This window comes from Excalfactoria chinensis, chromosome 5, assembly GCF_039878825.1.
Source record: "Excalfactoria chinensis isolate bCotChi1 chromosome 5, bCotChi1.hap2, whole genome shotgun sequence".
Lineage (NCBI taxonomy): Eukaryota > Metazoa > Chordata > Aves > Galliformes > Phasianidae > Excalfactoria > Excalfactoria chinensis.
This window is the reverse complement of record NC_092829.1, coordinates 40,397,043-40,407,629: the sequence shown is the minus strand read 5'-3', so window position 1 is coordinate 40,407,629 and position 10,587 is coordinate 40,397,043. Positions and strand designations below refer to the sequence as shown.

Sequence of the window (10,587 nt, the reverse complement as noted above, 5' to 3'; positions counted from 1 at the left end):
CGAATGGAGCGCAATGCCTGGGGAGCAGGAAAACAGGCAGCTCTTACCTGGTAAACCATGGCTGGCCCAGTCCCAATGCCAGCTTGCTACCCAGGCAAAGAGGAATCCAACAAAGCATCACCTTTGCTCTTCTATGAACTGCTGCCGTGGCATTTAATTAAAACCTGCATTATCAGAACTGATGAGAAGAAATCCAGGACTTCTTGTCATATAATTGTTCCATTACAGATGTAAAAGTAAAGGGAAATACTCATCGGAAAGCAAGTAATCAAAGTAGGGACAGAGATGAGACTTCAAAAAACAGAACCCAGCCCACTCGAGCATCTGAAATAGTAAAATACCAAATTTTATCCTCCCGTTGCAGCATCCTTTGCCCTTTGAGGCATCTTACATCTGCAGTTTCCTAGGTTAAAAGACACAAGTCTCCCCAATGCCTCCACTTCTCCATTATGTAGATCCAGGTATCCATGTGCCTTCATTTCACAACTAGGGAGAAAACCAGCAAAAGGTACAATAAACCTTCCTCACAGAAGGAGAGCATAGCTTTATAAATTGTTCCCCCCAAATTCCCAGCTATACGTAACTCTTGTTTTTCAGTGCTTTAATTGGATGAGAGGTCCACATTCTGCAAGATAAAGAAGGAACCGAACAGATCAGAAAGGCTTTAATGAGATTTTTTTTACAGATCCCACAAATAGCAGCAGGGCTTGCGCTTAGAGAAACTTGAATCAAAATTATTTTGGTTCCCTATTTGGCTTGCCTTGTAAGACATACAGCCAATAGCTCCATAGCCTCGGTCAAACTCCTTACTATAAATAACATTTTAGCACTGAAAAGAAATGTAATGGGTCAGAGCTGTTCTCAGAGATCCATGTATCACACACACATGAGGCTTTCGAGCAAGTTGGACGCAGACTGAAGAGTAAATTTCCCCAAATGGGAAACAATGGGAACCACTGAACAAATAAGGTGTTTAATTCATTATGGCAATGAAAATAGTGAAGTATTCTCCTTTTCTTCATCCAAATTAGATGGAGGATCCAAGACCTGAATCAACAGTCAGGGCTTTCCTGAGCAGGAGCCTCCATGTCAAGTGCAAACCACTGCCTTACAACTATGAAAATATTTAATCAGTTTAGGAAGACTTACACTTAACTGTGCCTTAAGGAGGAGTGGGTTCCTGCAATCCTCTGTATCAACAGCCATTTACAAACAAAACTACAATCAACAGGATCCCCATAAACAAGCTTAAATGATTTCCTTTCCCCAGTCCTATTCTCTATCTCAGTGCTAGGCCTAATCACAATCATCACCGGTATTTCTAGCAAACACTGGACAGGAAAACATTCCTTTGCTGCTGCTGGCCTTTAGCTTGTTGATGCAAATGTCAGGAGGTCAGCTAGTTATAGAGTCTCACTGACACCAATTTTCTGCAGCAACTTTATTGCCTATCTTTGCTACTCATCTTAAAATAAGATGAGAGGTACAGTCCATGCATGCAGCAACTAACATCTATCCTTAAACTGCCTCAGAACTGTTCCAAGGCAGCAGACCCACACCTGGCTGAGCCAGACAACCACCCTAACTGAGCCCAGGCCTGAGAATAGACAGCCAGTTTATCCCAGCCTGATCTGAAGCAGCAAGGAGGCACTTAGCGATTCCAGCAGCAGCTCTCATTTGGGAAGGATTGGCTTTATCATGTGTCCCTGTTATTTATCAGATTAAGAACTCCAGTTCCAAACCTAACTTTTTCTCCAAACAATGACCAAAGTTCTACACAAGTGGGAAATAGCACTCAGCTCTGCTGTCCCAACTCCCAGAGGCTAAAATGAACAGGTATCTATTGCCTCTATTTCTCTAAAGTCTCTATTTCTCAAATCAGACCTAAGTAGAGCCTGAAGCATAGGCTTACCCTTAAAAAACAATACCAAATATCAACAGTTAGAGCTTTACAAGGTGAAGAAGGTCTTACCTTACAACAGTATCAGCATGTAGAAGAATTAGTGTCACCAAATACAGAATACATCTACTTCTTGGACAAAAGTGAAAGGTGAATTCTTACTTTGAACTCTAATGTAAGGCAAACTCAAACAGTTCCAGCCTCAGATCGTTTCTAGGAGAGAAGGAACAGCATTTGGTAAAGTCAGCACTTCCAGAAAGCATAAAGACAATTCCCTCTCTGCATCTGAATGACTTCTGATGGGCTCTGTGCTGTATACAGCACAGGTTATGGCTGGGAAACCTATAGGCATGAATTACCAGTAACAACTCACAGGCTCCAGATCAGATGGGGGAGGAAGGTTGAAGGCAGCAGGGACATCTGCCACCTTTGACTCACCACTGAGACTGGAGCGAGTGGCAGCATTGGTTCTGGCATGAGGCGAGGGGTTAGAAATTTAGTTTTGCTATAAAAGAACGTATTTCTTTTCCCGATACTTGATCTTGCAGGAAGCTGCTCGGGATTAGTAAAGCTGAATTCCTGCCTTGGCTGAGCTCTCGGGACATGCTGTGACAAATGCGAGTAGGTCTATGGCTATGTGCGAGGATTGCTAAAGAGCAGAGTGGGAGAGCCTGCACTATTTATGAGCTGTTTTTTTTCTGAAGAGAAGCGTGAGGCCTGAGGGCACTGCTACTCACCTTTAATTTTTCACTGTGAACTGTGATCAGACCACCAGCGTTTGAATCTGATTTTGCCAAGAGGGATTGGTTTTGGAGTCAAAGGTCCCGTTTTGCCAAAATAATACGTTCTCAAGCAGAAAGGACTAAAGGACTACCCAATACAGTCTATTTTTTTCCATTACTTGGAGAAGCTGTAGTGATAAAGATGATAAAGAACCGCATTGACAGGGTTAAATATATGACAGGAAGGTAGAAGAGGTCAGAGACAAACATACATCTGAGAATAATTAATTATATTTAGCAGCAATTAATAAATGAATTACTTTTGGATAAATAATAATAATAATAATCAAAACAAAACAACAACAACAACAACAGAAAATCCCACAAACTAACAACTGAGAGAAAACCAATTCCAAACTTCAGCTCTGAGCATACACACTTCCCGTAACAGGAGAACACTGACAACACAGTTGTTATTCATCCTACATTCTTTGGAGAATACTAGCAGAAACAAACCCTGAGTCCTGCCCAGCCCCATCACTGCTTCATCTCATGTGCAGAGATTGTGATGGTGCTATGAAAGCAATTGTGTCCTTATCTAGCAGCGGGCACAAGTAGTTTACCACACTGAATTTGGATATTTGCGCACCTATTAATCTTCCATCCTTCAGAGAATGCTAAAATATCAAAACAAACTGTACAAATCCTACTGCTGAGAGAACGAGGTGCAAGGGGAGCATGTGGGTTAGAGGGGAAGATGCAATGGGCAGGAGCTGATTTCAGGCAGAAGCCCCATATTTCATCTATTCACGATAACTTTTTGGAGCATACCTACCCCTAAAACACACACCCCCTGTCATGTCAACCAGCAAGGAGTTTAGGGGTGTTCTTTTGAAGACTGACCTTTCATTTTTTCCACCTCTGACTGCTTGAGATAGGATGACAACTTCTTTGAAGCAGCAGCCCATGACAATATTACCACACAAAGGTATACCAGCATTTCCCTCCCTTATGCAGCCACATCTTACCGTAGACTCCAGCATCATTGCAAGCTGTTTGCACCTGGAAATGTTTGTTGCTCAGCATAAGAAAACCATACTAAACTTTGCTTGAAAACATGTTCTATAAGCATATTTATATCTAAAATATATTATTAAAAACCCCAGATTTTATGTTGGGGTTTATTGTCCAATAAAAGAAAGTATTCTGTGCTATGCTACTTTATTTCTCTTGGATTTTTTCCCATAGTTTTGTACAGAAAACTTGCTTTCTAGAAGCACTTAAAAATATTTATACAGCATCACCATAGTCCTGGTCATAGACTGGTCAAAGGGTACTCTGGAGGTAGATGGAAATTAGGGCAGAAGTAGGTGAAATGGTTTATAGTAGGAAAGGCAAAAAATACTCACGCCACTCATAGTCTTTACACATTCATCCTCTATTAAATAAAAGCTAGCAGAGGACTATTTCCCTTACAGACAGAGCATTTTCTTTCTGCAGTTAAAACACAGCCCCACGACTGCTGCAGACACCACAAGCTAGGAGAAATGGAGCCAAATTCTGCCCTTTTGGAAATCCCCTTCTATGAGCATGACATTTTTGTGGCCATCTGTTCAGCACAAAACCTGCTAGGTTCTCTATCCCAGCTCCCTGGAAGACCCAGCCTGGCAGTAATTGCCCCTTTATACCCTGCACTGGTCTACTACAATTTTTATTTATCTATGTATTTTAAGTTCTCAGTCTCCTTTGCTCAGCCCACACTTTCACACTGGTGCTTCCAGACACTGTCTTACAAAATACGATTCCAGTCTTGCACGTTTGAAATCTTGTCTGTACACACTTGGTGCTCACGTGATGAAGTGTCAGCAAGAGCTCTTCCAAGAGAACCAGGAAACCAGTTTCCCTTCCCTCAAGATTCAATTCCCATGAAGTGAATTCTGGTAATAAAATGCTGCCTGAGAGGGAGCTGTCCTGTAGAGAGGAAAGAAACCAAACAGGAAAACCTTTGAGGAAATGGTCACCATTAAAAAACCAACAATCCAACAACCAAGAAGTGGCACACAAGCCTGCACCTATCCAGAGATGTGGGGTCATCCATCTGTCATTAATCCATTTCTGGAGCCTGTAATGCATCATCCAACCTACCAGAAATACTTGTTTCAGGAATAGATTGTTTTTTATTTCAGTCTACTGACTGCCAAGTAGCCCTGATGTAGGTATCTTTTGAATTGTTTATGAGAGTTCCCTCCTTCCCCACCATTCACACACCTAAATGGGAAGAGCTTTTTTAGCACCACTATAAGCAAATATCCAATTAACAGATAACAGAAATCGACTATCCTTGAATACTACGGCATGCATAGATGTGCATTACAGACTCTATTGTTCTTCTAACTAGAAATAGAAAGATCTCTGCACCTAATATCTGGCACTTCATTTCTAAATTTGTCATCTTCGGGGGGATAGCCAGGATAGAAATGGGAGTCCTGCATTTCTCATACCGTATCTGTTTGAGTACGCCAGAAATTCAGCAGAGCCAGTTTAGTCCTTTAGGAAGGAGGGGGGCAAAAAGCACAAGCAAAATATTTTGCCCAGTAATAGGCACAATGTATTTTCGTGGAGATGTTACAAAGTCAGCTACTAAATGGAAACATTTTGTCTTAAAGCCCATGGTAGCTGTGAAAGTTTCTCTGGAGTATCTGATTATTGCTGCTTTGGATTGTTTAAGATACACTTAGCTAGGTAAGAATTGTATTATTATTTGAAGTGTCCTGAAAATTAATGAGAGAAGCAAATAAGTGAAACACAATATCTTAAGGCTTGAGATTTCTCCTTTCAGTCATTCTCCATTGCATAATATTCTTTATATCCTTCATCAGTCTTGTACTTGGTTACAGATGGAAAATATTAGCTCTGGTTTACAAAACATGGCCCCGTTTCCTGTAACACGGCACAGGTTGGACAAATCTGTCATTTGAGCAGTGTGTCTATTCTGTGGCCAATTCTGTAATCTACAAGCAACGTGATCCTAAACAAGGAATCTCATGTTAGCAGCCAAGATTGGAAAATCCCTGTTTAGTGTGATTGCTGCCAAAACCATCTCACTTGCTAAGGACAAACTAATTTTCAGCCTGGAGATTGGGAGCTGTTGCTCTTTTTTACACTCTTTATTACTACATTTAAATAAAACGTCTCACTAGATATTAATACGCTACCTGAAATGGGGACTTAGGAAAAACATTACTCTGAAGAACACTAAAGTTTAGCAGAGAAACTGTAAGTTGAATGAGAAGTGAGGGAAGACAAAATGGAAATGAGTATTTTTGAGAAGTTTGGTATCAAGCTGGAGAAAACTCACTAGCAGAAATTGTCATGAATAGGTACGGGGCAAAGGGTCTAAATATTGTTGTTCAGGACCTTGAGACACAAAACCAAACTAGTCCAATGAAATAAGCTGAAGAGCATTGTAACACAAAGAAACTGGGAACTACTGTATGGAAGGAACTGGTTGAGTTAAAGAAAAAAATATGCAAAAGAGAATGACCTTTTCATAATGTAAAATGCTGTAAGCATGAGAGTAATTGCAAGGATTGACTTTACAATTTGATACCTCATTTAAAGATGTAAAAATGGGGTTATTGTGGACCTGAGGTGATCCTGCAATACCTGTCAGCATCCATGTGACACACTTAGGACAACAGTGAATGCAATCCAGCAGAGTATCTCTGAAGACATCCTCAAACAGAAACAAGGAGGTGTTCATACTGCTATGCAAGCATCAGTGATATCTCCTGCCATATATGGTGCAAGCTTCAGCTCTCTCACTATTTATGAAAGACGGATTTAATCTGAAATGCACACAGAGCACAGTCACAAAAATAATCCTGAGCCACACCTGGCCTCAGATGGTCTCATGTGCACATTTTCCAGAGTTTTAATTCTTTTTGTTTGTTCTACAGTTTCCTATATGAACAACTTGTCATTTTAATGAAGTTGGTGAAGAGCCTTGCGGGTTTGCATTTTTAAGTTGAAAATCACTGATGTTGATTTTCCTTTTCACCCCTTGTAGGAATTGGAGCACACTGCAGTATCTCACAGCTGGCCTGCTGAGCTCACAGCTTGCATTATGGCATTAGGGAACAAGCAGTCAAATAAGACAACAAGGTTGTTCTGTCAGAGCAAGCAAAGACAAGAAAGGTCTCCCTGAGCAGAATATGAGCAAAAGCTTCAGCACTCTAAGATGAAGCTCAGGTAGTTTAAGGTAATGCCTGTCCTGTGTATACATAATAGGTCTGTATAGGATCGCGCTACTAACATGGCATCTTCTGAGCAGAGCAACTGCTTCACTGCCCATCCAGCAGGTCTGTACCTTGCCACACAACTTCAAACAGTCAATTCTCTCCTGCCCAATTTGATCAAAACAACACATAGAAAATGTCTGTTTTCTATCCTCAAAGCTGCTCCAGTTCATGACATTTTTGCCTCTGACAGCACAGCACAGCTAAGCACGATGCAGAAATCCCTCTCAACAGAAACACACAAGTGCCAAACTCCACCACAGGACTGCCAGCACCTCTCTGCCCCCAGCACAGCACAGCCAGGTACACGCTGCCTGCTGCAGACACAGCTGCAAACACAGCCCTGGGAGCCAGCCTGCAGAAGAGGGGAATGGGAGTTGCAGGGAAGCTTCCTTGGCCTCCTAACGAGCTTCTCTCATTCCCTGGATCTTCACTAGCAGAGAGTGCAGGAGCTAATAATACCCCTTTGCTTCTGCTATGTAGCATTTCCTCCTCTTTACATTAACTTTCTTTATCTGGTTGCATTACCAGCTGCTCCTCTGCTGCATGACTGAGTCAAGAGGAGATATAAATCAACTTCTGCTGTTTGCCAAACAACGAATTTGGTGCTTTCTCGCCTTCTGAGGGATGACAACTTTAAAATGTGAAATCAAAGCATACAGTAATTAATTAATATCTAAAAGATCTTTTTTTTTTTTTTTTTTTTTTTTTTTTTTTTAGCTTTCTTGGAGAAGATGTGTCCGTCCCTGAAGAGACTCACAGTCACCAACAGGCACAAGAGGATGGAAGCCAGAATCCCCCATGGCCTTAACACAGCTGCTTCCCAGCATTGCCACACTGGCTGGGCAGCTGAGCTCGAGTATCACAGCAACTGTGTGTGCCAGGACCACAAACCCTCCCCATGCCTCACTGAACGAGATGGGGAAGAATGCTTTTCCTCCCACCTCCAGCACACAGATCTGCAATGCTCTCCTGGGACAGAAGGCATTAAAAATACAGGTGTAGAAAATTTCTCTCCCACCACGCATCACACTCATCCTAGACACTCACCTTTTTGTTTCTTTTATCATTATTCCTTCTCTATTTTTTACTTTTGGTTTGGCTTTTTTCTTAAAGACAAAGGCTCGCAGACAGTAAGTACCTTTCTGTCCTGCACATCCTGCTCAGAGCAGAAATTACATCCATGGAGCTCCAACACGAGACAGCCATCAGGGAAACAAAGCATTTCATGTAGTTTTCAATGCCTGTTTTCTAATAAAATGCACAAAATACTGGTTACACCCAATCCCAGGCTTCTTAATGCAAGTGCTGCAACTGCACGTTAAAGCAGTACAAAACAATTAGGAATACATGCTATAGTATTTATTTTTCTTAGCAATTTGATAAATGACTGTGCTCTTAATATTAAAAGGCTTCTTGTGGGTAGGTTGCTGAAGTCTTTTCTCAGCAGCAACAGTTAGATTTCAAAAGTTAGACAGCGGCAGTAATTAAGGAAAAAAAAATTGACCCGAACATTTTTCTAATTCAGCAACTAATTTTGAACCACCGAAATTTAAGCTGCTTGCGTTCATCTAGGAAATACTATTAGGAGTAGCTGTTCGCTCTCTAATAGCACTCCGTCTTTAGTTTCTTGTGAATGATAATCCAGGCTGCTTTTGCCTTAGGAACTGGGGGTTATGTTTCTCACTGACCTTCTACAGGCTTCCAAAAATAGGGAACCAGGAGAGGGACGGCTCCGAGTGCCCACAGACTGCACCCGCTTTACACAGGAAACGCAGAAGGGGATTTCAGTTTTCCTCTTCTTTGCTAAGATGACCACAAAAAACACCAACGCATGGAAGTCAAATGTGGCCTTTTCAGTCAAACAACGCCATTCATTTTTGTCTTCCAAAGGAATCACTTTGATTTGATTCCACAAGCACTCAGGAATGACATTCGGAACTGTCGACTCAAGGATCCTTCTTTTTCCATTTTTACTTCCTTGAGGTACAAATAAACTTACCTTTGTTTTTCTTTTTTGTGTGTGTGCTTGTTTTTTGCAGCTTTGTTTAACATAAGATGTAGGACATAATGATAATCAAGTGTGAAAATGAAGTAGTCAGTACAGAGCAGTACTCTTCCCTCTTTGGATAAACAGAGTAAACATTTATACAGCAAGGACAGGACAAAGTCAAGTATACACTGAATATTCACCTGGCTGGGACCTAGACTGTAAGTGGAAATACAGGGCAGGCTGGTCTGGTGGTTGGCAACCCTGCACAGAGCAGGGGGATTGAAACCAGATGATCACTGCGGTCATTTTCAACCCAGGCCATTCTATGATTTTTAAGATGACTTGTAACCCCACATACTACTTGTACAGTTTTCAACCAAAAGACCAAACATCATTCAATTCTTATTAGGAAAACACACAACTCTCTGTAACCATTCTTTAAAAGCAAAGCCTTGCACCAGGAGCATTACGATAAATTCGGCCTTGTGGATGCCACTCGCTCACAAAATCACCCTTTATTTCTGGAATGACAAGATGTGTCAGAAAATCTCCAGCAGTACATTTTCCACTGATCACACATTCTGCTTTACCACAATTGTTTTTGTTCCTGCAACACACTTTTAGCTAATGCACAATGGACACCTTCTTAACAGAAGGAAATATTAATTGCTTTAATTGATTGGGATTTCATATCCCATGCAGGTGTGAAAGGCTCCAGAGACTATTCCTCCAAGTGGTGTACGTTTCAGTAAAATTAGTGGTAAAACACTATTAATTATCTAGGCATAAATTACTTCTCTTTTAACAAAACGTCCTGCTGGGGTTTTATGTAGCACCACCATTTTATTCAGATACCCATTTTGTTAAAACATTTTCACATTATAGACTCATTACTCCCAACATATAACGGAATTAAATTAAAACCAATAAGAGCATGAGATTGAAGGCACTTGGAACCACTTGGAATTCAAAGCTCAGATACAGCACAGTTGTTGGTCAAAAAGTACATGAACACATGGACTACTCATCAAATGTATTCCTTTCTAGAGCCTTAAACTCATCTTTGTCTTACCATACACTTGTAGAGATTCATATTAAAATCAAATCTGCTCTTGAATTGCTAAATCCCTTTCAGAATTGTGCAGATATCCTTCCTGGCCTGATATTTATCGCAATTTAATAGGGAACTCTGCCATTCCAGTGAATGATGCAAAGAAGACTTTGCTTTAAAATATTTTGGAAAAGCAGCTTTCTGCATTTGTTTGAGACTTGTTGAGCACTGTGGCTGTACTAATTCCAACCCATTATCCAGATGCTCAAAGTACTGGGACCAAGAAGGTGCAATGTGAACACCAGCATCTGCAAAGGTGATTGAAAACAAGCATCACTTAAATTAAAACTAACATCAAATTTAATTAAATTCGATGTTTGTCTAAAATAAACCTGAACATATGATATCAGGGCATTCAAGAGTGCAGGCTTGGAAGAACATTAATCCAAGCAGAGGATGAGATACCCATGGGATTTCTGCAGGAAAGGTCACTGACAGTGTGCAGAGGATAATTTCACATCTACATCTTAAGAGTCAGTGAAAACATCAATACTGCAAAAACAACAGTTTGATTCATAAATAGTCTAACTAGTAGAATCGTGCTAAAAATAAGGTCATATGTA

The 10,587-nt window shown here is 40.8% G+C and overlaps 1 long non-coding RNA gene across 1 annotated transcript; it reads right to left on the bottom strand.

The window, feature by feature from the left end:
- Positions 1 to 286: 286 nt before the first annotated feature.
- Positions 287 to 2,426, bottom strand: LOC140253548 (uncharacterized). The gene is made up of 3 exons (XR_011903888.1): positions 2,339 to 2,426; positions 1,973 to 2,113; positions 287 to 486 (listed from the first exon to the last, which is right to left on the bottom strand). It is a non-coding gene; the product is annotated as an uncharacterized lncRNA (long non-coding RNA).
- Between the last annotated feature and the right edge of the window lie 8,161 nt (positions 2,427 to 10,587).